General features: G+C 46.8%; 1 protein-coding gene and 1 long non-coding RNA gene across 2 annotated transcripts in view; one reads left to right on the forward strand and one right to left on the reverse strand.

Annotated features, from left to right (window-relative positions):
- Positions 1 to 27,179, reverse strand: part of LOC119250690 (zinc finger protein 39-like) — a 332,349-nt gene that overhangs the window by 51,134 nt on the left and 254,036 nt on the right. The gene's annotated exons all lie outside the window — the stretch shown is intronic.
- Positions 17,714 to 25,386, forward strand: LOC129146163 (uncharacterized). The gene is made up of 3 exons (XR_008552679.1): positions 17,714 to 17,749; positions 23,827 to 23,968; positions 25,004 to 25,386. It is a non-coding gene; the product is annotated as an uncharacterized LOC129146163 (long non-coding RNA).

Genomic DNA, 27,179 nt, shown 5'->3' on the forward strand with positions numbered 1-27,179 from the left:
GATGTTAATGAAATTTTGAGGGCACAGCTGGAAAAGGAAGTGTGCTAATTAGCCCTGACTTAATGGATGCTGGACTGGGTAGGGATATATAATCACCATCTCTGGTGCAGTCCTCATTTAAAGCTGAATGCATTTTAAGCACATAGGACCCATCACACATCCCAAAAAGCCACGCCAGGTCCTGTAGATTTGAGACAACATTGCTCTTCAGGCCATAGTTCTGCCCCTCAAAGACTGCAAGCACACTACCACCCAAGGCTTGCCCCTGCTGGTCCTCCTGCTTGTCCTTCCTTGCTTTCAGAGAGGCTTTCCCTGAAGTCTTGATTTAAGACAATACGGTCTTTCATCTTCCTTGCTTATTTCTTCTCCATAGTGTTAATCGTCAAGCTGTCCACCACACTGCCAGCTTAGTGATGTTGATGATGTCTCATCTTTTTACTTTTTTATTATAGAAGCAATATTGGTTTACATTTTTGTTAGTGTTTTGGGAGTATAGAATTTCCCCCCTCAGGTGCAAAAACCTATATGTCTGCTTAGCAGAGATGATTGGACTTCCTCCCCAAAATGGAGTTTTTTAAAGGAAAAGAGGAATCAAATGAAAGAATTCTCAGTGGCCATATGGAAGAGATAATTTGGTATATATACATATACACTGCTGCACCTCCCCCTGCAGTGACCTTCAGGGCTAATGGCTGTTGCCATGGTCCCTGAGGTCCGGCGTGGGCAAGGAACCATGCGCGCAGGGGGAGAACAGCAAACTCCCTAAGATGCAGAGAAGCCGAATGCCTGACAAGAGATAACGACCACCAGAAGCCGCCACAAAAATGATTAAAAGAAATGCTGACCACCTGGAACCTCATCTCGCTTTCTCAAGGCCCACAAACTTTATTCTGCTACAACTGTCTTTCTAAAATCTTTCCTTTTTCTGGTCATTAGTTGCTAATTAAAAAACATATGCAATTTAATAATTAGGCTAATGCAAATGAAACATTACTGAACACTGTGTTATAATAGAATTGTTGGTTTAATAATCTTTCTATTATGTGCTTGACTTTAGTACCTTTGATATTAACTGCATTATAATATAAATTCACCCATGACAATTAATTATGAGTAAAAATGAGTAGGTAGTAGTAGTAGTTAGTACAACAAGAATATAATTATATAGAACAAAAGAAAGAGTTAATAGCCTGTCTACTTAGGAATGCAGCTAGGTCCACATGTATTTTGGACATAGATCACTGCCCTGTCAATGATAAGCTAAACCTATGAGCAAGCTGATTGTGTTGATGTTCACTGTTCCTATGCTTTTAGAAAACATATATATACTGGTCACAAACTCAAATTAAATTACACTCAGATTTACACTCTCTCTTGAAGTGTGTTTGTTTGTCATTTCTTTAGCTGAATCCCTGACCACCCTGCGCAGTCTCTCAACCCTGAGATGGCCTCATCGTTCACTGCTGTGCTGGTCTGCGGCATACACACAATGGAATACTACTCTGCAATCAAAAAAAGATAAATTCACACCATTTATGGCAACATGAATGGAACTGGAAGCTATTATGCCAAGCAAAATAAGCCAGAAGGGCAAAGATAAATACTGGATGATGTTACATTTCTGTGGAATATCAAGAAACCAAACAAACTTTGTCAAACACAAACTTTAGAGTCAATCCTTGATGATGTGTCTTCTTACCTAGGACACCAGCACCTTGAGGTCAGGGGACAGCAGAGTCCTTGTACATCTAGTACAATCAACTCAATGCCTTCCAGAGATGGTCATAATGGACAGGTTATGTTGGACCTGTAGGAATGTTCTGACAGTTCTCTGACTCCAACCCCCAATTTAAAAACCAATAGCAAGTCCAAATTTGATTTTACAATGTCGAGTCAGAGTTACCTGTGTGGGGGAAGATGTAAGGACCAAAGGTTATTGGAATCTCTTATTTTGACAAGTGCCCTCATAGACACGCTCATCCCTCAGGTCATTAGCTCATGTTCCTTCGTCTAGCAACTTATAAACATGATAGGACTGTGGACTTTCTTGACATTTTCTTTGCTTCTCACAGAGGAACTCTTCAAAGCAAACAAAGTTATTGTCTTGCTAACTTTATTGTCCCAGGCAGCCTTGCCAGGGTGGAAAGGACATTTCCAGCAGAGCAAACTGTAGAATTCTTTCCTTTTTTTTGAGTTTACAGCACCTTATCCAAAATCTCTTTCTGTACGCATGTGTCATACAATGTAATCCAGTTACATTCTATTGTCATCGTCTATGTCACATTCTGGGATACCCAAATTTGCAAAACGATTCATTAAAATTTAGGTAGACAAAGGGTCGTTCTTAGTGCTGTGAGTTCTATGGGTTTTGACAAATGCATGTTGTTAAATGCAGCTATCTTCATAGTATTTTCCCAGTAAGTTACTTGTCTTTTTAACATCATTATGCAGAGCATAAACTTTTAATAAAGTGCAAAGGTCTGTTTATTATTTCATAGGTCATGCTTCTAGTGTTTTATCTAAAAAGTTATTAGCAAATCCAAAGTCACACCTATTTGTAATATTATGTCTTATTTGAGAAGTTTTATAGTATTGCATTTTACTTTCATGTTTATGATTGAATTTGCGATTGTTCATTTTTAAATAAGGTTTAGGTCTGTATCTAGGTCCATTTTATTAGTGTTGTTGGCTTTCTGTGCATAGGTCCCCTGCAAATTTTGTTACATTTATGCTTAGGTATTTATTTTTTCTTTCTTTTTTTTTTCAGTTTTTATTTAATTATTTTTAACTATTTATTTATTTATTTGTTTGTTTATTTATACAAGCACTGGGTATAGTCAGAAGCATGGGAGGGTGAGAGAATTCACCAGAGACAGAGCAGGGAACAGAACAGGCAGACTGACGAAGTATAATGCTGAGGGGAGCAGCGGTCAGCAGGAGAAGTCTGTGTGCTATGTGGTAACCTTGTTGTTGGCCGGGGATTGAACCAGTGCTGCAGAGGCTGCGGGCAGTTTCACAGCCCAGCGCTCAACCACTGCGCCACCAGGGGAGGCACTGCTTAGGTATTTCATTTGGGGTAGTATTTTTATAAAAGATAATGTTTCTTTAATTTTAAATCCCAGTTGTTTGTGTTGCTTATGGGGAAACTAATAAAATCTTGTATATTGACCACATACCCTTCCTATAGTTGCTAATTATTTTTGAGATTTTTTAAGCTTTCTAGTGGTTTTCTACCTGGAATACATAATTGAATTGGTGTAGTGGCAGATGACAAAATGGCCTTTTTCTCCATCTAAAGAGGATATCTATTTGGGGGCTCATCTTTAAGTATAATGTTAGTTACATGTTTTCTTTTATACATTTTATTAGTTTAAGGAAAAGCCCTTTAAATCCTGTTTTTTTTATTTTTTTTTTAATTTTGAATGTGTGTTGAAATATATAGAATGTGTTCATGTCTGTTGGTATGGTCATATGTTCTTTTCTTATCCACTCTTAATGTAAAGTGTTATATTACTTGATATGTAAGTGTTGAACTGGTCTTGTATTACAGGAATGAACCACACTTAGCCATGATGTATATAATATAATTTTTCAATTTCAATACAAGTCACTGGACGTGATTTTTTTAACATCTCTAGTTTTTCAGTTTTATTGTCTTTTTATTGTATTTAGTTGTTTTGGTTTCCAAAGTAATTATGGTCTCAAAAATGAATTGGGTTACACATGAGAGGCAATACGGAGGCAGAGTGAAGACACTGGGCTCACTGCCACCATATACTCACAACACTGTGCAGGACAACATCGATGTCCCTGAAAGAGAAATGGGTGAGCAGGGCACACACCAGGAGCAGGGACCAATGGCAAGAAACTGGGAAAACTTTAACTGACCTGCATCTACAGTTATACTGGAACAGAATTATACCCCCTACAGATGTGGACTCGGGGACACAAGCCACATTGGGGCCTTTGGAGACTCAGCACTTCCCTCAGTGCTGGGCTCAACCCACTGGGCCATCCGGGAGGCCACATTTTTGAAGACATCGTACCAATTCTCTACAGCTGGGAGTGTTTTTCTGATGGTAGAAGGCTCATAAATACTTCATACCTATAGAAGCACACAGAAGCCACACTCATGTAGACTCACATGCACACACTTGCACACAGTGCAAGACATGCACATACACCTAAATAAAATAGTGCATATACCTTATTCCATACTCACAGCTTGCTCTGCTTCACAATCCTGTCTCACTGTCTTATAACCACGTGACCCCTCTGACTTTTCTAAAATTTTCTAAATGCTTTCCAAATTTTTCTAAATTTTCTAAACTTTTCACTGCTTATTACAAGAATGTTAAAGGAAATTTAGGTCTCTGGTGTCCGATGTGTTGGAAATGTGGGCACAGTCATAAAGGGGAAGCAAATGTGGTCGGTTTCATACACCATTTTAATGTGTACTGGGGTAGACATTTTAACTAAATAATCCATTTCAGACTGTCTCCTCCAGGCGGAGAAAGAGCATCCAGATGCCTCCACGCCCCAGGGCCCTGCAGGTAGAGTGGGTCACCTGGAGGTGCCCCTGCAGTGGGAACCAGTGTGTCCACGGCGGCCGCCTCCTCGTGCCCTCTGGGACATGCATGGGAAGAGCAGAGCCAGTGAAGCCCAAGCACGGAGGAGGCTCTTACCTTAGTGACACCCCCCGGGGAGTGCTGCACGGATTCAGATGCGACAAAGTGCAGATGGAAACCAGGAGGCCCTACCGAGGCACCACTCGCTGGCGGGTGAGCAGTTCTCCAACTTGGATGCTCCATTGTGAAAAGGGGCTCAGTTGAGGGGGACTTCCTACCGTGGATGTCAGTCACTGACAGTGCCAGTAAGCCCAAAGAGCTCCTGCATCGTCTGCGCCATCCGGGTGTCCAGGGGCCACCAGCAGGGCTCTCACGGGATAGAGCCTAAGATGGGGAAGCAAGGCCCTGGGGTCCCAGCCTCTGGCCCTGGGGCCTCTGGAGGCTCAGCCCGCACAGCTCCACTACCATCCCGGGCCCTGCACCTGCTCAGCTACCCCAAGCCCTCCTCTGCCCCCTTCCCCCGATCTGCTCTCCTCCAGGTGCTTCACAAGGCACTCCCGGCCCTTCACCTGCTCTGCTCCTGGGACTGCTATTCTTGCGGTCATCTGTGCTCCACGCCTATGGTCTCATGCTGCTCCTGGCCCCTCTGGCTGGGCCCAGCCCCTGACCCCTCTCCAGGGCCTCGGCCTCAGCTGGTGTGCTCATTTCACTATGGCCACTGAGTGGCTGCCCTGGAGCGGGGAAGTGAATTCTAGGGAGGTGCTAGTCATCATCTAATCATCAGCAGGGTGAGCTCTGCTCTTGTGTTTTCTTCCAAAGGGTGGACAGAAAAGGCAACATTTTAAAATCCTGTTAAGGATTCGACGAGCTCTGGCCTTATAGCCTCCAAGGGTGGAATGAGAATGGTTTTCATGGCCCAGTGTCTCTGCAGGGGCCACCAGTGGGCTGAACAGGAGGCGCCTTCTTGGGGTTATTTGGGTGGTGCTGGAGAGCTGGGGGGCTGGGCTGGATGTCTTCCTAATGCTTTCCTGACCCCCTCCAGCTTTGGGCCTGGCAAAGTGGTGCTGGGCCACAGAGCTTCCTCCTGCAGGGGGCCTGGCAGCGATGTGGTGTTGGGCCCCCAGGCCTCCCGCAGCACGGGTCCTGACCTGAAGGCCATGCTGGGCTTCCAGGTGTCGGGCAGCAGGGGCCCTGAGCCGGAGATGGACCTCTGCACGCCAGCGTCCTCTTGCTGGATGCCTGGCCCGGAGGTGGTAGTGGGCTTCTGGGCGTCCTGCTTCGGGGACAGTCCCACCCGCAAGTTCTCACGTCCCGAGACCTTAGGCTGCTGGTGGTCTTCCGGTATCGGGGTGCAGTGGGCTCCATCGGGACTGAGGAGCTTGGGGGAGATGGCAGGGTCCGGCCCCTCCTCGTCCGCCCACTGCCTGGAGAGCAGCATGAGGTAGATCCCCATCACAGGGTCATACCTGCCCTCTAAAAGCACGCTGTCGATGACCTCTTTCCGGAACCCCAGGCAGTCCATGGCTTCCATTGCGACCTTGTGCGGGCCCAGGGATTGCTCGCAGCAGAGCGAGAGCCCATTCATCAGCCCAAACCAGGGGTGCTGGATGACACTGTCCAGGTTGCTGTGGCTCTAGGGGTCAAGCGTCCTCATCTTCCTCAGCAGGTCCCGGCACTGCTGGGAGAGGTAGTGCGGCTCGTGGTAGACGATGCTCAGCACCCTGGCCCACAGCTCCCCGAGGCTAGTGCCCTTGAAGGGCAGCTTCCCAGTGACCATGTCATAGAGGACCACCCCCAGGCTCCAGACATCTGCCGCGGGGCCACTGTACTCCTGGCGACGGAGTATCTCGGGGTCCACGAACTGCGGGCTGCCACAGGGGGTCTTGAGCAGCGCCGCCACTGAGAACTGGGCGCTGAGCGCAAAGTCTGCCAGTTTTATGTTTCGGTGCCGGTCCAGGAGCAGGTTCTCTGGCTTCAGGTCCCGGTGAGCCACACCCCAGGTGTGGCAGTGGCTGAGCGCTGCGAGGATCTGATGGAAGAGGTGGTGCACCTCCATCTCCCCCTGGTCAGCTCCCCCCGAGATTTCTGGCTTGGAAATATCTGCATCTGGGGTTCTCGTTGGCGCAGCGGGTTGAGCGCAGCGCTGTGGAGCTGTCCTCACCTCTGCAGCTCCGGTTCGATTCCGGGCCCACCAGGGAGGTGAGCAGACCTCTCCTTTCCCGCCCGCTGCTCCCCTCAGCAGTGTATTTCGTCAGTCTGCCTGTTCTGCTCCAGCTCTGTCTCTGGTGAATCATCTCACCCTCACACCTCTGGCCTGTACCCCGGTTACTTTATAAATATATCTTAAAAAAAAAGACTATTTTTAAAAAAATCTGCTTCTTGCTCGAACTCTGGGTGGGGGGGGCAGAGGTTGGCAAAGGCCAGGTCCAGACGCTGTGGCCCTTTCCCCCGCCGGGAACGGCCTGGCTTCTGGAAATGGTAGGTTCCCGTGAGCAGTGGGGGCCCGCTGCTGCTCAGGCTGCAGATTCCCCCCACCCCAGGCCAACCCTGATCACTCACGCACAGCATCCGCTGAGGACCAGGTCTCCCCTGAGCAGCCTGGGGCGCGGCCAGAGCCCCGAGGCTCAGAGCCTGGACTCAGGGGTCGGGCCCGGTGGCCCCAGCGCCGCTTGTCCCAGGCCCGGAGGGCGGAGGGTGTCATCCTCTCGGGGGACAGGACGCCCAGGGCAGGTTCCCTTGGTCCCGCCCCCTGGGGACCTGACCCAGCAGCGGCTGGGAGAGGCCGAGCTGCTCCTCCTGCGACCGCGGCTGCTCCCGGCTGCCACGCAGAGGTCGCGGCCTCTCCCGTGTCGGGGGCGGACTCGCGGGCCCGTTCCTGTCTTTCTTCCCAACCTCCACAGCCGCCTCGGGGGAGTCCGCGCTTGGCGGCCGCCTGTGTCCACGCCCGCCTCAGCCTCAGGGGCTGCCAACCCCACGGAGGCTCCGCATCCCTCTCGCCTCTGAGAACCCACGATGCCCCCACCAGCCTGGGATGCTGCGCGTCACGGGCCAGGGCTGCGGCCCCGCACTGGTTCCTCCCCTTCCTTCACCCTCCCCCACACCAGGGAAGAGCGAGAGCATCAATCAGATCATCCGCTCGCTGGCCTCACGCCTTCCCGTGGCCCTACTGGGCTTGACACTTCACAGAAACCCCTGTGCACAGGCTTCCCTGCCCCGCTGGCCTCAGCCCTGCCCCCACCCGCCTCTCCTCCCTGTCCAGCCCTGCTGGGTGAGCTGCCCTTCTTTTTTGTTTTTAATTTTATGTATTTTTACATCCTTTTTCATTTTTGCCAATGTATGCATTTTCACCTTGGTTATAGTCCCCGTACAATTCCCAGCCCCCTTGTTTGATCCTACTCCCTCCTCCCCCGCACAGTACTGTGTCTCTGGCTTGTAGTTGCTGTTGATTGTGATTTTTACTTCATTATAATTAGTATTTTCCTGGTCCCTTATTTAGGTTTTCTATATTCCTGCTATGAGTGAGACTATCAGGTATTTTTTTCCTTTTCTTTCTGGCTTATTTTGCCCAAGCATGACCCCTTCCAGCTCCATCCATGTTGCTGCAAATTGCATGTGTTCATCTTTTTTGATTGTGGAGTCATATTCCATTGTGTATATGCACCACATCTTCTTGATCCTGTCATCTATTTTGGGATATTTGGGTGTCCTTCATTCTGCCACATCCTGTTACCACCTGGGGCATTTGCTCTTGTTCTTGCAGAATCCCCAGATGCGCCTCCCAGCTCTCTGACCTTGCTTTCCTCCAACCCACATGTCACTTCTGACCGCCTTGCAGGCAGGTGCTGCACATTTCTTCTTGAACCACATCCTCTCCTCCCTTCACAGTGTCATCTGCACCTAAATCATACTAACATGTTTTCAGAATTTCATGCTAGAATGGAATTCCCTCCTGTGTCTTGAGCTCCTGACGCAGTTTTGCTTATGGGAAGAATGCTGTTGACTGACCCAAACCAGTCCTAAAACAAGAACATTCTAAAGAACAGTACATTTGACTGTCCCCTTGCCTTTTTACATGGGAACATTGTCTCACTCTCCATCAGGAAATAGATTCAAACAGTTTGACTAGGGAAACTTTGTTTGAAGCAATATTTCAAAGTACTTCAAATGACAAATGTCACGTGCGATGTCATAAAGGTTTACATCATCAGCCACATTGAGTTTTTTTGCTGTATTTTAACCTGTTGGCTTAATTTTAGAAGTGCCTCACAGACGAAATCAGTGTCAATATCTGTGTCTAAACATACAAGGAATGCAGATGAGGAAAGAAGAAGCGAAACTATCACTATTTGCAGACAATACGATAATAGACACCGAGAAACCTAAAAACTCCACAGAAAAACTTCTCAAAATAATCAACCAGTTCAGTAAAGTAGCAGGATTCAAAATCAACACACAAAAATCAGTAGCCTTCCTATGCACAGTCTGCAGAAGAAGAAATCAAGAAAACCATCCCTTATATAATTGAAACAAAAACATCAAATACTTGGGAATGAACCTAATAAAAGAAGGGAAAGACCTATACAGGGCCTCTCTGGTGGTGCAGGCAGTAGTGTTCCATTGTGTATACACATCACATCTTCTTGATCCTTTTATCTGATTGGGCACTTAAGTTGTCCCCATATCTTGGCTATTGTAAATAGTGCAGCAATAAACTTGGGAGAGCAAGTTTCCTTTCAAATTAGTGTTTTTGTATTTCGGCGGTAGAAACCTAGGAGTAGGATTGCTGGGTCACGTGGCAGATCCACTTTTAGTCTTTTGAGAAAACTCCATACAGTTTTCCATAGGAGCAACACCAGACTACCAACACCAACAGTGGAAAAGTGTTCTTTTGACTCCATATCCCCACCAACACTTGTTGCTTCTTGCTTTTTGATATGTGTAACTTGTGGATATTTTTTGGTCAAAATTATACACACTGTGTTCTCTTATTTTTTAATTTATTTTTTTATGCACACAAGAGCAGGGGTACAGGCCCAAGGTATGGGAGGTGAGAGGATTCACCAGAGACAGAGTGGGGAACAGAACAGGCAGATTGACTGAAATACACTGCTGAGGGGAGTGGCAGGTGAGACAGGAGAGATCTGCCGTGCCATGTGAGCGGCTCCCTGGCCAGGGATCTAACTCGGTGCGGCAAACAGCTTCATAATGCTGAGATTTAATCCTTTGTGCCACGAGAGAAAGCCCCTTTCCTGCAATTGTGAAGATGATTTTATCTCGATTGAGCTTTTGCTTGCTGTAAATTCTTGAGAGTTTCCCAGAGTGCCTTCCAAGTTGGTAGAGATGCCTAGAAAAAAATTAGGCGATTTCCTGTCTATTTTGCTCATTTGGAATATGACTTGGACTGTAAAATGCTCTGATTTTCTGTGTCCTTAATCCCCTGCTTATGATTTTGTTTTTCCTTTGTGGGTTCTGTTTCTCTTCTTCATTTTATAAATACCTCAAAGGGCTCCCCCATCAGCCCTAGTCTCGTCTTACTTTGCACAGAAAACTAGATCATCTCATCCACATGACGTTACCTACACACTGATGCCTTTCAACTCAACCTCCTGTCCTGATCTGACCTTTTTACAACTGCCTCCTGGATACCCATGCTAAGATATTTCCGAGCAGGTAAATCTCATTTATCTCCCTCCCAACTCCCAAACTGATGTCTGTGCAGCTTCCTCACTCATTTTATCTGCAGTCTTGCTCCACTCTAATTAGAATCTCCGTATGGAAGCCCGAAGTCCTTTTCTTATTGTCTTTATTTTGTTTAAACATTTATTTATTCATTTATACAAGTGCTGGGTACAGTTAGAAGTGTGGGAGGGTGAGAGAAATCACCAGAGCCAGAGCGGGGAGCAGAGCAGGCCGACTGATGAACTACACTGCTGAGGGAGCTGCAGGCGGCAGGAGAGGTCTGCACACCATGTGGGACCCTCCCATGCGACCTGGGAGCAGCCGAGAATTGAATCAGCGCTGCAGAGGCTGCAGGCAGCTTCGCAACCCAGTGCACAACCCCTGCGCCACCGGGGAGGCCCCTCTTTTTGTCTTTAGAAGCAGCCCCCACGTATTAGCATGACAATCAAGGGTTTTACAGTCTGACTCTATTCTCTCTTAGCAATCTTACCTCCTCTGTAACTATTTATTCAGTTGTACTAAACTACATATTCCTTCAGCTATTTCCAGAATGTGCTACTCCTTTCTGGAATGTCCATTTTTTCTCTGCAAAGAACCTTATGTCAGGAGTTAGTATAGCTGTTTGTATCAGGAAGCCTTTCCCAATGTTCTCTGCTGGGGGCACATAAAGAATGATTGCCCTGATTTCTCAGCTCACGCTGTGGAGCAGGCCCTACCCACCCCATTGTTTCCAATTTCCTGCTGAGCATCAGGGTGTTACGCAGGGGTAGGCATCCTGACTAGGATTTTTACTTCCTGTGTTTTTGATTTTGCCCCTCAGACACAAACCTGGTAAGGCTTCTGTGAATCAAATACCAATAATAATTTATTAGCCACCAAGATGGCTTATGTTCTTTAGTGCCAATGGGAGATGGCCCTCTCCACTAAGAGGACTCAGGAATCCCTTGGGAGCTTTCTGGGCTCAGAAGACCTAATTCAGCCTTGGAAGAGACTTGGTTCAACCTGAAATTGAAGCCCTGGTGAGCAGTGCCTCAGAGGAGTCACCGGGAGCCCTGTGGAAGAGACATCTGCCCTTTGGAAGTGCTTCTGAGTTAAAGCATACACTGTCGGGGTGCTTCAAGCAGGATGTGATTTTCAGTTAACACAGCTGTATTTGATATATACATCTACTGAGTGTAACAAATCACCCCCTAACTTAGAAGCGTAAACAATAACATTGCTTATTGCCATTCTGAGTAAAAAATGGGAGTGTAGGGCCTCCCAGGTGGTGCAGTGGTTGAGCGCTGGGTTGCAAGGCTGCCCACAGCCAGCACCAGTTCGATCCCCGGCTGCTGGACGGGGGTCCCACATGGCACACAGACCTCTCCTGCCACCCGCTGCTCCCCTCAGCAGTGTACTTCGGTCCTTCTGCCTGTTCTGTTCCCCGCTCTGGCTCTGGCGGGTTCTGTCGCCCTCCCGCGCTACTGGCTGTGCCCAGTGCTTGTATAAATGAGTAAATAGATCTTTGAAGAAAAAAGAAAAAAAGGAATAATGTGATTAAAAAAAAATGTGAGTGTAGCTTTCCTTGGTCCTCCAAGTCAGTGTGGCTAAGCAGCTCTGGTCACAGCACATTCAAGATTGTGTGTCCATGTGAAGCCATGCAAAGCTGAGGGTATGACACAGTCTGTGGGTCCTCATCTATGTGCTCACAACTGCAAGACACAGGTCAGGCTCAGGGTGCAATGAGGGGGAACTGGGGAAAAGGAATGTTTCTAAGGCCATGGATGGCTGGCTGTCCTACCCCAAAGAGTGCCCGCAGCGTCCAGTAGTCCAAACCAAAAGCTGCTTATGCAGGATGGCCCCGTCCTGTCAATGAGAGTCTGGAGGTGGTGCACACCAACAAGTGATGAACCAGGACCCGACTCATGGTGGCAGCTGGAGTTAGTCACAGTGCAACAGTGACTGCAAGGTCCCTAAAATCAGAGGGACCCTAGAGGCTTTCCTGAATCCTGCTGCCTAAACATAGGTGCCCGGAGACTGAGTGGCAGCAGTGATTTCCAACCCCACTGTCCCAGTATGTGCAGCCTGCTCTGAAAGCAGCAGAGACTACAAACTTTTCACTATTTGCCACTCAAAGTTCAAGCAGCCACATTTTTTTTATAATTTTTTTATAGAGGCATGTTTTATTTATTTATTTGTTTGTTTGTTTGTTTGTTTGTTTGTTTTGTTTATACATGCACTGGGTACAGTCAGAAGCGCTGGAGGGTGAGAGAATTCACCAGAGCCAGAGCAGGGAGCAGAGCAGCCAGAAGGAACGAAGTACACTGCTGAGGGGAGCAGCGGGCAGCAGGAGAGGTCTGCGCGCCATGTGGGACCCACATCTGGTGGCCAGGGAGCAGCCAGGGTTCGAACCGGCACCACAGAGGCTGCGGGCAGCTTCACAACCCAGCGTTCAACCGCTGTTCCACCAGGGAGGCCCAAGCAGCCACATTGTTTAAATAGGAGGTGCTGAGGCAGAAATCTGAAGGCTGGACTGGACAGTGTCAGATGCAACTGCACCAAGAGGTTGTGTCAGGAATTCTGGAGGTAGTGGCAGCAGTGAGCAGTGGTGCTGGAAGATCAGAAGCTGCTGATTAGAGGTGGTTGTGCACATGCCTGCAGTGCCAGTGAGCAGGCGGGGATGTGGAAGATCAGGCATTGGTGTTACACTCTTTAAAGATTCCAAACATAGGCCGACAGGAGACAGCTCTTTTCACAAGTGGTGTCAGAGGACCAGGCAGCAATTTACAGCTCTTCCAGAGATGCTACGCATAGGCCAGGGACACCAGTCAATAGGCAATGTGGGATCAGAATTAGAGGCAGAAGCACATGTCAAGCAGTGTTTCCAAGGAGAGATCAGATGCAAAGGTCTGCAAAGAATGAAGGTTTTGATGAATGAAGGTCTCAGTAAATGAGTGTCCAAATGGAGTCTCCCAATCAACACGTGAAGCCAGCTACTGTCCCAGCTTATAATTCCTTAAGTGTTATCCCCCTTTCATACTGGATTGGTGCATCTTCAAAACTGACACCATTTCAAGATTTGATTGGCTCCTGTGTAAGATAAAATCTGACTGTTCCTTTTACAATGTCACATGTTCTTTAAAGCAGAACTCCCACCAGCATGTGAAACCCTATCTGACCGGAGGTTGCGTGGTCTTGTGCCAGCAGTGGGCGCTGCAGAAGAGCCAGGCAGGCAGGCTGTGCTGCCTTTAAATGGCACTGGCCAGGTTCAAACCCGACTGGCATGTACCCAAAACCACTCTGGTGCAAGGGGCCCCTTCTGCAGTGGAGCTGGTCATGCCCCTTTGCACCTGGCTGCTGGGTTGGGGGAGCTGGAAGTTAGGGAGGGGTCTTCCTACACATGCTGCAGATGAAACACCTGCTATATAGTTTGCATGCTGATTTCCAGCAAGGCCTTTCCAGGACGAGACACCTAACTACGGGAGGTGTCACTGATAGTGTTTTCAGTTTGAGAATTCAGATGTCTCCGGACTGGGCTACCTGATTGGATCTGATCTGACCATAGGCGTCGTCTATCCAATGTGCCCCCAGATCCTGCATGGCCCTCCACTCGTCGACGCCTTCTTCAGAAGATGGACTGCCTTGCTCCTGGAACTTGCCTGGTGTCGGCCACCTTATATCCCCCAGTGGCAACAACCCCATCAGACAGAGCATACACCAGACTGAGGGCAGGACTGCATCCCCACTCTGCCCTCCAAGGTTCATTGGGCCACCTCGAGCCGTTTACTCACTCCCCCATCCCCTGAGATTTCTTATTCATTCTTCCATTTGAAAGGCGACTCTGAGGGCATGAACGTGGGAATGAGACCCAGAATCTCCAAGGGTACTAATTCCATTCATTGGGCACCCCCCCGAAAACCAGAAATTAAGCCGGGGATTATGACACTCAACAACTTCCCCCCTCAGCTCAGCCCCCCTCCACCCCCACACAGCTCTGGCTCCCTCAGCCAAGACTTTGGGACAGATATATTTTTTTTAATTTTAGTTTCTAAATTTCCTTTGAACGGTCTTGTACATTTTTGTAAGGTATTTGATTTCTCCTCTTAGGTGTAGTGCTCGTAATTCCCCCACCACCAGAGACTCTATTATCCATCACCATCGTAACCTGGTGCTTTTCTCTCCACTGTTTTGAGCCTTTTACCACCACCCCCTTCCACTGTATGTCTGAGATCTAATGTCATCTTGCAAGTTTTGTCTATTTCTTGAGCTTTTGTTTGGTTTCTCTATAGTCCACATGTAAGTGAAACAATCCAACATTTATCTTTTTCCTTCTGACTTATTTCACTGAGCATAATCCCATCCAGCTCCATCCATGTTGCCAGAAATGGCATGAGCTGACCTTTTTTGATTGCCGAGTAGTGTTCCATTGTGTATATATCCCACAACATTTTACTATTGTCCATATTATGATGGTGTGAAGCAGAGAGAAAATGTCAATAGAATTTAGTTCTTTTCACAAAATGACAATTTAACTTTACTACAGATACTGGTCAGCTCAAAGAAAAAAAAAATCTTCCATGAGTCAAAACAAAACAAAACTAGTTTCATTCCAAGCAAAACATACCAAGATTGTTAATCCACTCATGCATATGTAGAAATCCCTCCATCTCAAATTCCATCTATTACCATGGGTCTTAAAAATTGTCAAGATGTCTCTCTTGTTCATTTCTCCAGAAACAATTTCTACAAGTACCAGAACTCTGAGATAACCAAGATCAAAAATCTGATACTAGGGTCTCCCTCCCTGGTGGCACAACCAATGAAGTTATCAGCAGCCTCTGCAGCATGAGATTTATCCCTGGCCAGGGAGCAACCCACATGGCACAGCAGACCTCACCTGTCTGGTCCACTGCTCCCCTCAGCAGTGTGTTTTGTTCAATCTGCCTGTTTTGTTCCCCACTCTGTCTCTGGTGAATCCTCTCACCCACCACACCTCTGGCCTATACCCCAGTTCTTGTATGCATAAATAAATAAATCTTTTTTAAAAAATCTGATAATATCATTGACAAGGAAACTTTTTGAATATTATAACCTACAGAATTCCAAAACTACAATAATCATAATTGACAAGCAATATTATATCAGAATATAGTATATACCTAAGAAGCCTCACAAAAATTTTAGAACCCAATATTAATGTCTATTTACATATTAAGGTTATATATGTCCCTCAAGTGAAAATACTTCCCATTAAGTTTGAATTCATCAGATAAATGCCCAGCAGGCAAGTGTGTTTAATGTCTTACCCATAAAGAAAAGGAGAAATTTTGTGGGGTGGCTTAGCAGCTCCATGGATGTTCCATAAAATTTCCTCTGATCAATGAAATAAAAGACAACCATTATTTCCTGAATTAGATTTCTGGGGAACTTTGCCCTAAATACTAAGGGGGATGGCATTTAATTACCCAGTAGTGACAATTTGAAATGCCAAGCTCTGGATAGACTCAGCAGCACAGTGGTGACAAAATGACCTTTCCCATGTCCTATATTATCTCATTCCAAAAGTAACCATTTTCCTTCCACCAAACTTTCACTGATGTAAAACCCTACTTGTGAAATTTATAAATCCAGGTAAAATAAAAAGTATTCTTCCAAATCCTATAACTCTACAGGCACACAGTTTCCAGACTAAATTATTTAATTTCAAATTATGCCTTTTAATGAACAACTATCAATGGAAAAGCAGAAACATACAAACGTACACAGCTGATATCTCTTAGTATTCATTAAGCCAGATGTAAACTCTTGTGAAAACTGAAATTTAGTATATTGTGCAGTAGTTGGAGGGCTTGTTCTCTGGCTGCATTGACCTGCAAAAGAAAAAGGGACAAAAGGGAAAAAAAAAGGAAAAAAAGGGCCTCTCCGGTGGCGCAGTGGTTGAGTGCTGGGTAACGAAGCTCCCCGCAGCCTCTGTGGCGACAGTTTGATCCCTGGTTGCTCCCTGGCCACCGAAAGAGGGTCCCGCATGGCGCGCAGACCTCTCCCGCCGCCCGCTGCTCCCCTCAGCAGTGTACTTCGGTCCTTCTGCTTGCTCTGCTCCTCGCTCTGGCTCTGGTGAATTCTCTCACTCTCCCGCGCTTCTGACTGTACCCAGTGCATGTATAAACAAACAAACAAATAAATAAACAAACAAATAAAATATGTGCCTCTTTAAAAAAATAAAAATTAAAAAAAAAAGAAAAGAAAAAAATAGAGGGCCTCCCCGGTGGCACAGCGGTTGAGCGCTGGGTTGTGAAGCTGCCCACAGCCTCTGCAGTGCCAGCTCGATCCGGCTGCTCCCCGGCCACCGGAGGAGGGTCCCACATGGTGCGCAGACCTCTCCTGCAGCCCGCTGCTCCCCTCAGCAGTGTTCTTCAGTCCTTCTGCCTGTTCTGTTCCCCACTCTGGCTCTGGTGAATTATCTCACCCTACTGTGCTTCTGACTGTACCCAGTGCTTGTATGTATGTATGTATAAATCAGTCAATAAATCAATAAATCAATCAATAAATCTTCTAAAAAAAGAAACTGCTAGAAATCTATCAAAGAAAGATAGCATGATGTCTTATAACATGGAATTTAAGCAATGGACCTCTAAGTAAACCTGGGGTAAAAGAGAAAGTCTCAAAGGAAATTAAACAAAATGAAACTTGACATCTTTGTTCATAAAAGCCCAAACTAGAAAATACCCAATTGATCTTCAAAGATAAATGATTAAAGAACTGTGATACATCCATATCATAGAATTCAGCTCAGTCATAAAAACAAGAAGCTATTGCCACAAATTATTTGAATTTCAAGGGAATTGTGCTAAGTTGAAAAATCTAATCTCTGCATTTTACAAACTATATTATTTAATGGATATAATACTCTTGAAATAACAAAATTATAGAAATGGAAAACAGATCAGTAGTTTTCTACTGAGTGGCCAAACGAGGGGCTGAAGCATCCTGTCTTATCTGTGTCTGTGCTCCATGGTGGTTCACGACACTTGTCCTGTTGTGCTCCAGTGCCTGAGTCAGCACAGCAGGGAAGATAAGGAAAAGAAGAAAACATTTCCTTAAGTGGGAAAGTTATTTTATTGGGATGACTTTTATCCTTCCTCTGAAAGAAGAGTCTATCTTTGTGTGATTGGCCTAAATTATTTTTACTTTCCTTCAGTTTCCATAGCAACATATTTCTTACATCCCCTCATATTGTCAAAAGCAATTCTCCTAAAGTTGTATTTGCTAAGTAACCTGCAAATATGTTCTATCATTGTTTTTCTGGTCATATCTTCTAGAGAAACTACTACCATTTTGCAAACAACAACAGAGGCTGATCAACAGCTCAGTGTGCTGGTTAACCATGAATAAATACACGGAATTCAGCCTATATCCTCTTTATTGTTCACCCAAGAATGTGCTAATTAAGTTAAAAATCACTGCAGCTATCTCCTCTGGGAAGACTTGTGTTATTTATGGGTCTACGAGATGCACAGAGAATGGTAACTATTCTCAGGGTCTTACAATCTATTGCCGGGAGTTAAGGTCTGCAGGAGGGAAGAAGACAGGACTTTAAGACGTGTAGAGGAGAAGCACATGAGTCCAACTTGGTCAGGTGATGCTTGAAGGGTCTGTGTGTGTGTGTGTATGTGTATGTCTGTGCATGTATGTGTGGTGTGAGTGTACTCTGTGTAATATGTAGTGCGTAGGTATTGGGGTTTTATGTGGTATGTTTGCATGTACATGGTGTACATATATGTGTGGCCTTTATGGTGTGGTGCATGTGTGGTGTGTTTTTATATGTGTCACACCTAAGAAAGAAAACAGTACAAGTCATAAGGCAGGAGGCTGGGGACAGTGACTCTTGTTGAGTCACTATATGATTGTGAGCCTCCTGCCTGAATCCCTCCCACCTCCCATAGGTGACAGCTCCTCTTCTGACCATGACTCCAGCAGAAGTGGCAAATGAGTTTGGCTCTTCCTGGGTGCCATACACACCCCAGCCCCACCTTCGGTGTGCATTCTCCCTTTTATTGTTTTTTAAGATTTATTTATTTATGCATTCAAGAACTGGGGTACAGACCAGAGTGGGGGGGTGAAAGGATTCACCAGAGGGAGTGGGGAACACAACAGGCAGATCTATTGAAATACACTGCTCAGCAGGCGAGACAGAAGAGGTCTGCTGCACCATGTGGGTTTTTCCCTGGTGGGCTGGGGATGAACTTGTGCTGTAGTGACTGGTGATAGCTTGATAGCACTGTCTTAACCCCCGCGCCACCAGGCAGGCCTGCATTCCCCTTTTAACCTTGAGCAAATTGTTTCACCTCTCAGTTCCTTCACCTGATGAACAGAGGTAAGATAATAATAGTCCCACACCAGATGAGAGGCAATGAGTAACAGAATGTGCAGATCAAAATGAGCACATGGCAAATGTTAACGACTGTGGTGGTGAGGTGAGGATGGTTAATAATCTGACTTTTCTATTAGGAATTAAGATGGAACATTTGTATAATGTACCCAGGAAACAGGGATTGGTACTGGGACGCCTGGGCTCTACACCTCCCCAAACGCAAGCATGTTTCTATGTCTTAAATCTGTCTGTAATCTCAAGGGCCAACACTTGATGAGACTGTGCTGACCTCTCCCAGGTATGACCAGTAATAACAACTGTAAACTGCAGTTCATGTTTGTCCAGTCGGCTTCAGCTCATGAGAACTTCTACCTGCAGTGTGATCAGTGCATCCAGTGGGAGCTGATGGGATGGCCAGGGTCATCCAGTAAATGCCATGGATCCTGCTGTCACCTCCAGGCCCCAGTGAGTAAAGCTGGACACATCTGCATACACTAAATGGCAAGCTGTGCCCAGATAAGTACAGGCAGTGGCTGAAGGGCCTTACTCCACCCTGGACGGGCCCCAGGGGGTAGGGTCTCTTTTCCAGGTCAGCACAGTGTCTGCCCCCCGCAGGAGCAAGGGTGAAATTGAACCTCTCTCTGTTCACTTTCCTGGGCTGTAGAATTGAAAAAGATACCTCGTTTTATTCCAGTTGTCTTTTGAAAAGCCATGAAAAACATTGTTGAGAAAATAAATAGTCAAAAAAAAATCAGTAAAACAAAACAAAATGAAATGTAAACTATAATAGACCAATCCTAATTTTAAATAAAGTGTGGAAACCTGCTAAGTCAGGGACCCGATTTATTCTCTGTCATGAAGTGATGTCCTTGCCAAGCTGGCAGTTCGCCTGGCAACAGTGGGCATAGCATGTAGAGCCCAGGGTCTCTAGGAAAGGGAAGAGAAACAGGCCCCCTACACTTCTTCTCGAGATTCAGAGTGACTGCTGTTCTGGGTAGGCCCCAACGGCCTGGGATTGCTACCTTGTGCAAGTTCCATGCACTGAGGGGATCGAGGGCCCTGAAATTAAAAAAAAAAAAAAAAGAATCCTGGTGAGGTTAGAAAGATAGGAAACACGGTAGCCGAAGAACTGGCCCAAGGGCAGAGGGTCAAAAGTACATCTAGGTCTGAGTCTGAGCCTGGGGTCTGAGTCTGGGCCTGGGCCTGCTGGGACAAGGCAGGCTTCTACAGGCCCCGGGGAGGCCAGGGCACTGGTATGGCTGTAAGTCGTGCCAAAGACATCCTCAGACGGCCTAAGCTGGAGCCCCCAGGCAGCCTGCACCTGGTGTAGGAGGATGCCAGGAAGAGGGCATCCTGGTGGTTGGAGGATGCCAGCAAGAGGGCCTCCAGATTGGGGAGCATCATGACAGCAGTAGCAGCGGCAGTGGCCTCTGAGGGCCACAGAGGGTCTCTGAGCTCTGTCTGTGTCTTGGCAGGACAGTGAGTGGTGAGTAATTTTTCCAGGTCTTCAGAGCACCTGCTGTTGGGCATTGAGATTCTCTGACCCAGGCGGACAGGATGGTGCCTGGCCCTGGAGTCTTTGGAAACACCTAAGAGCAGGGGAAGTCCTGGACATAACCAGTGGGAGGGTTTGGGTGCCAGAGGGGTGAAAAGGACAGTTATGGGAGGCTCATGTGCTTCACTTTGAGATGCTAAAGGGGAGCATCAGTTATATTCCAGAACTGAAAGATGCACAGCCCAGCTGTATATGCATTTCATTACCTATATATACTCATCATGAAACAGACACTTGTTACTGTATACACCGGCATCAACTTTGCCAGCATATTTATTTGGGTTTTAAAGATCAGTTAGGACATGGTTTAGTTCTAAAGTATCATACTGTATATTAGGATTAAAAGTACATGTCAGTGAATTGCATTTATTTAATAAGTGTAGCATGCACACGTTGTGTGCAACATCCATTCGTTTGTTTGCAGAACAGCTGTCCATCTCCCCATCACTGCTAGGACACACTTAGAATCACTTTTCTTTTCTTAAAAATACTGAAGCAAGGTCCAGTATGAAGCCAGACAAGGCCAGCCCTGCATCCTCTGTATTCTCTCAGCAGCATGCTCAACAGCGGGGTTTGGTTGGCAGCTGCTTAATCTTCCAGGCCAAAATGAACCATCAGACAATTGTATATACAATACCTGATGGCATTGTCGCAAAGAGTGCCAGAGATCTAAAACTTCATGGACGTGTATCATCTGCTCACCACTTCAGCGTGTGCCCACCGGGGTGGGTGGGTCCTCGAGGGCAGCCTAGTCTCACTTGGTCCCTACAGGTCCCTAGGTCTAAAATTGGCCTGGCATGGCCTTGGCAAACTATGCCTGTTTAGAGAAAGATGGTAATAGTTGGAGAGGGTCCTGTAAGTAATCACTGGGGGAGGGGAAGCCTCTAGACTAGGAACCTTGAAGATGCAGTCTGCAGAGGCCTGCTTTGTCCCCAGCAGGTGTTGGGTTGCTTATTCGTCCAAAGAGCCAGCTGTTTTCTTGCTGGACGTCAAGGTTATTATCAGGGGAACTTATGTTCATCCAGGACACTCACATCACCCTTGGGCCTCAGCAGAGCGTCCCATGAACTCTCCTAACTTCCAGTCTTTCCCTCTTTGGGATCACTGTCCTTCCTGACCTCTGTCCAGCACATCAGGAGTCACTGCAGTCTCCTGCAAGCTCCCAGGCACCACAGTGCTACCTCTACTCACTCCTGCCTTGTCCTTCAGGATTTATTTGTCTACAAGTTTGTGCTATAAAAGGCAAAAATGTGAGTCATAGGTCTATGATGACCAAAACTGGTATGCTTTACCTTCCACAAACTCTGGTGTTTTCAGAGCTCTCTTTACAAATAAATATGTTTTACTTGCCAAGAGCACTGGATGTCAGTGAGGCAAATGGCCAGAATTCCCCAGATTGCAAAAGCTTCTGACCCTGGCTGTTGCTGTCCCTACAGATACCTGATGAACGGGTAGTGGGAACTTCTGGAAAAACTGATCCAGACCTTCACTGGGAAGTTTCATCAACACTCAGACCTCCTCAGACATTCTCATCTGCTCTCCACTTCAAACAGCATCCTTACTGCTGCTCCTGCCCCCATCCCTGCCCTAGCATTACCTGTAGAATGGCAACACTGGCCTGTGCCCAGTGTCTCCAAAAGGGCTGTCTGCTGTTGGATTATGCCAACATCGCTCAAATGGCTGTCATACTGGTCCTGTTCTCTGGCACCATTGCCTGCTGACCAGTGCTGACCAGCAACACTGACCTGTATCTCTGAGAGGTCCATTGTTCGATTCTCTAGGACCACCTTCGTCTATCGTCTCTGGCACTGTCCAGTGCGGCATCTGTCATTGGCCAGTCCGGCCTCCAGAGAGGTGCTGCTTGTTGCTGTGGCACCATCTCAGCAGCACCCCCTGTGGTTACCTCCAGTTGTTATGGCGAGTTGGAACCTGGTGCACCACTTACAGGTGTGCAACCGGCTCCAGGCCCTCATCAAAGGGATGCCATCTTGTACAAGCAGACTTTGGTTGGGACTGCTGGACACTGTGGACACTGTGGGCTAGGACAGCTGGCCACTTGTGGCCTTAGAAACTCTTTTTTTCGGGCCTCCCCTGGTGGCGCAGTGGTTGAGTGCTGGGCTATGAGGCTGCCCGCAGCCTCTGCAGCGCTGGTTCAATTCCCGGGTGCCAGCGAGGGTCCCACATGGCACGACAGACCTCTTCTGTCTCTCCCGCTGCTCCCCTCAGCACTGTGTTTCGTCATTCTGCCTGTTCTCTTCCCCACTCTGTCTCTGGTGAATTCTCTCACCCTCTTGCGCTTCTGACTGTACCCAGTGCTTGTATAAATAAATTAATATATAAATCTTTAAAAAAAAAAAACTCTTTTTTCCCAGTCTCCACTTTGTTAATAAACCCCTTTGTTGCTGCACCATGAGCCTGAGTGGGATCTTGCAATCATGAGTGTAGGGGTGAGGACCCACCATGACCTGTCCTCAGCCTTTGCACTGTTTTAAGGTTCCACCCTGGAGACACTTTTGTACACACATAAGCAGGCCCATAAGTGTGTTTCCTGATTTCTCCTTATGGCTCCATCCTGCAATTGACCTGTGGATTTTATCTTTCCTATTATGAAATCACAGAGAAAGAAAGCAATAGAGAAAGCACAATTCCCTTCTTTTTCAGCCGCAACACCCCAAAATTTGTCTGATTATTGCCTCTTCCCAGGCTCCAGGCTGATCTGGCTCTCAACACACTCCAGGAAGATCACCTCATAAAAGTGGGTCTCTTTGACCCCTATCTGTGGTGAGTTTGTGCTGTGTTTTGAGGCACCATGAAGAGGCAATCTTTTCAGACCCATGAGTTAGAAGAGTTGGTGGCTTGTCTCAGGAATCAAATGTTTTTATTAATATAAATTCCCACCCCATACTCTTTATATCAAGTCCCACACCTCAGGACATCCTGGCTGAGGCTTAACTATATGCTCTATGAAGAATCATTTTATGTGTAGTAAGATTACTAAGTACTTGCCCTCCAAATGAAGCAGCAATCACTTAGCAGTGTGAGTAATGCAGGATAAAATAGATTTCCAGAAACCCCTATTAAATATTCAAATAAACATTATAAATGCTGCAGAGCCACTTTATAGTTTTCTTGGATGGCTATTATAAAAATCATTAAAGATCTTCAATGCAAGTCAGGCTGCATTATGAGATGATTTCTGGAATTTGTCAATGCTGTAAAATTATGTGGCACATGCACATATGTGTGCCTGTGTGTGTGTCCAAATGCTGGAAGGCTCATACTAGCAATTGTGTCCCTGGCTCATCAGTAGCAACCCTCCATGACAACACCAATCAGCCAGCAAAGGGGCCCAGAATTCCCAAGGCAAGTTTATAGGACACGCTTCCCCATATCAGTCTACAAGCTGATGGGAACAAAGTCATAGCATGTTTGGAGTGACCCAAGCGCAGACGCAGAAGAGCATGTGTGGCGTCCACCCGCCTTGCTCCTAGAGGTGCCTTGGGCCCCAGCACAGCTTCCCCTAAGCCAGGCCATCCTATCCTTGCCTGGAAATTGTTTTCTCAAACTTGTACTGAGAAGACTTTGCCCACAGAACCTCTCTTCACTCTGACCTCCTGATGTGGGTCCTCTTCCTTCCTCACTCCTGAGATCTACTCTCACTTTTGTCTACTCAGACTTCCAGACAGAGTTCTCACTCACTGCCCCTTCAAGAGCAGAGATGTGGCAACTACAACCTTTTAGAGGGCTTCAGAAGAAGAGCTGAGAGTACCTGCCCACCTCCTGGGAGAATGAGGGCCAGGAAAGCAGTGCTCACAGGTGAGTCCACTGCAGAGTGAACATGTTGGGTTACTCAGAAATCCTGGAGGGCGAGCCTCAGTCACTGTGGGAGGCAGCCAGCACTTGCTGGCCTTCCAGAGGCTGATGTAGCAGAACACTCTGTGGGGACACGGGAAGATATGTGAATGCCAGATCTTGGCGCCATAGGGGCACCAAATGAAGAGCACCAGGGCTGAACTCAAAGTACAGAGTGGGGAACCAGGCTCATTGTGTGGTTGAAACAGAACTTTTGGTTTCTATTTGTTCTTGGAGGAATACGGAATCTGGATGTGGCACCCACTATATTGGGATGGTATTTATGTGGCAAGATTCCAAGCAAGACCCTAAAAGGGACCACCTGAGTGAGCTGAGAAAAATCTATGCTTACAGTGACTAGAGGAAGAAAGAATGGAAGTAAGTCAGGGAGAGGCAGGTGTGGTGTGGGCACAGCAACAGTCCTACGCACATTCCCTGCCATGGAGTGCAGGGTGGCTGGTTGTCAGACCTACTTAAACAGCTCATGAATACAGGAGGGCCAAAGATGGGAAACACTGAAACCCTGCTGCCCGAGAGAGAAGCTGTCCCTTCAGCAGCCTGGCAGCTCCAGGCAGGAGACAGCAGCTTCTCAGAGCTCCTCGGTTGAGGGTCCTACGTCAGGCTCTTCTTGGGAACTTCAGAATGAGGCTTTCTTCTCAGGATGAGTCTCTTTGGGACTCAGTGGGTCATGATGAATGAGTAAAGGAAAGAACTAGGAACAGTGCCAGTCCAGCGGGGAGACACCCCTGTGTGGTGTCTAGGCAATGGTTAAACACATGGCAAGCCCTGTATTCGAGAGGATTTTGTTGAACAGGGCATAGCTTCGGAATGCCCTGTCATACAAACATGGGGTTGGGTGTCCTATGACATTTACTTAAACTTTCTCAGTCTCAATGTCTTTATCTTAAAAACATGAATAATGACATCTACCTCTCAAAGGAATTATGAGAATGTGTTGTCCTTTGACGTAGAGCATTTTGCCTTTTCTTTGGCCCTCAGAGTGTATCCAGTGAATGTTTATGGACCAAGAGTGCATCGTGACCACAGGCTGAGAACTGTATTCATTCAGGATTCTGATGTGACATACTAGGGTTGATCTTGCTTATTCTCCGTGGATATTTCCTGTAATGACACTCATGCTCCTGCCTTGGTTTCTGGATATCAGGACATGAAGTGGCAGTGACTTGAAGTCATTATGAAGGCCTCAGTAGTGCCTGGATCAAGCAAAATGAACTAACTACTCCAGAGTAAGAAGGTGCTGAAGAGTCTGTCTGAGCTGGGGAGTCTAGTGGGAGAGGACTCAGAACCCAGAGAACAGCCCCGACTGCCTGCAAGGCTCTTCATGCTCCACCATGCACAGGCGGATGGTAGCTAGGCCTCAGTATGTCAATCAATCAGGGTTACTTCTGTTTATCATTTATTATTAATTGTAATTATTAAGATAATTTCAGAACTTCACCTCAACTGCAATTTGTCTGCTTCAGTTTAAACAGTGAAGGAGACACAGGATTCCTGCCCCCCACAGTTACTTTTTGGTGTCAGTCTGTGCTGGGTTCTGTGTAGAAACCGAGGCTGCCATGTGGAGTCGGCACCTTCTCCATCACAGTGAGACAGGTGTTTGGATGGAGGGAATCCAGGTGTTCTGAACCCAACTCAGGGTCATGGGGGACTTCATGAAGCGGTGACCCCTGAGCTTAGATCAGAAAGACAAATAAGAGTTGGCAAGATGGAAAATTAGGAAAGGCTGGGTTCTTCAATAATTATTGATTTAGTATATTATTGTCTATTCAATAGGTGTAGAGTAGTGAAGATATAAACCTTTATTCTAGGAGGTGATAAAATCATGGGGTAACAACTGTTTCCAAAGGAGAGGTGGACATTGCTGAGGGGCTGCCAGTGGGTAGACACAGGGTGTCTGTGGCTCAGGAAAGTCTTCAGTGGAGATTTGAATGCTTACCAGGAGTTTGGTGGTTTATATGGAAGAGTGTTTCAGGCAGAAGGGAGAGCACATGAAGACTCAGAAGCGTGAAGAATTTTTGGCAATTTCAAGGAAGTGAAAGAAACTCAGTCTATACAGAGCATGGGGAGTAGAGGGGAGGAGAGGGTGAACGGGGAGGGCCAGGAAGGGCCTGACCATGACAGTTTTTGAATCCAAGTGAAGCTTCAGGGACAGGTGGAAACATTCTAAACTTGGCAGTGACATTTAGATTTCTGGATTCAGAAGAATACTTTGGGCTCTGTTAGGGAGAATGAATTGAGGTGAGACTGGCAGTAACTTCACTCTCCAGGACAGGTCTACTGGTTCAAGGGGAGTGAGGAATCCTTTTAAGTATTCACTTTAGTAAATAGGATGGTGGTGGTCTGTCTGAGCCTCGGTAGGGGCAGTGGATATTGAGATTGAAAATGGTTATGCCGACATTTGTACCATCAGTTAGGTTAGAGAAAGATTTTAAACCCCAAACTGCATATCATAAATCCTTTCATGCTTTCAAGGATAATCTTTCACCAATGAACACGCTTCTTCCTGTTACCATATTGCAGAAGGAGGAGTGGCAGGTGAATCAGCCTTCCTGCACAAAGTGGGTGACAGTGGCATCAACTGTGCATGTATCACCTGTCCTGCTGCCTCACTCCCATTGGCAGGGTTTCCCGAGGCCCCAGGTTTCTCCCTCATCACGGATGCCACCCGCAGTGTGTGGTCTTAGATCCTGAATGCACTCAGTGGCAGGTGCTGTGGTCAATTGCACAGGAGCACATCCTTAGTTGGACATGAGCTGCCAAAGAGACCAACAATCTACCCCACCCTGGGTCAAACTCAGCCAAAGTGAGGCTCATGACACTCTGCTTTATTCTTTGCAAACCAGTGTTAGAGCAACAGGGGCCTGACGTTTCATCTTGCTAATAGTGGTCAAATTTCATTAATGTTTAAAATATTTTATGCTCAGGACTTGATCAATTTAAAATTCTTTCCAATTAATCTGATATTTTAAACCAGACATTTCTTGCCAGGACAGAGACTGTTGGCACAACCAAATGCTCATCTCCAGCCTCCATAGTGATCAGGTGGGGTCACAAAGCTGCTTGGTTCACAGGGGTTTGTAGCCACGAGCGGTAAAAAACACCACCTGGTCTAGACTTAAAACATATTCCACCTGGTCCTCTAGCTTTCTCCTAC

Source organism: Talpa occidentalis, unplaced genomic scaffold, assembly GCF_014898055.3.
Source record: "Talpa occidentalis isolate TD23 unplaced genomic scaffold, MPIMG_talOcc4v2.1 talOcc4.18, whole genome shotgun sequence".
NCBI classification, from domain to species: Eukaryota; Metazoa; Chordata; class Mammalia; order Eulipotyphla; family Talpidae; genus Talpa; species Talpa occidentalis.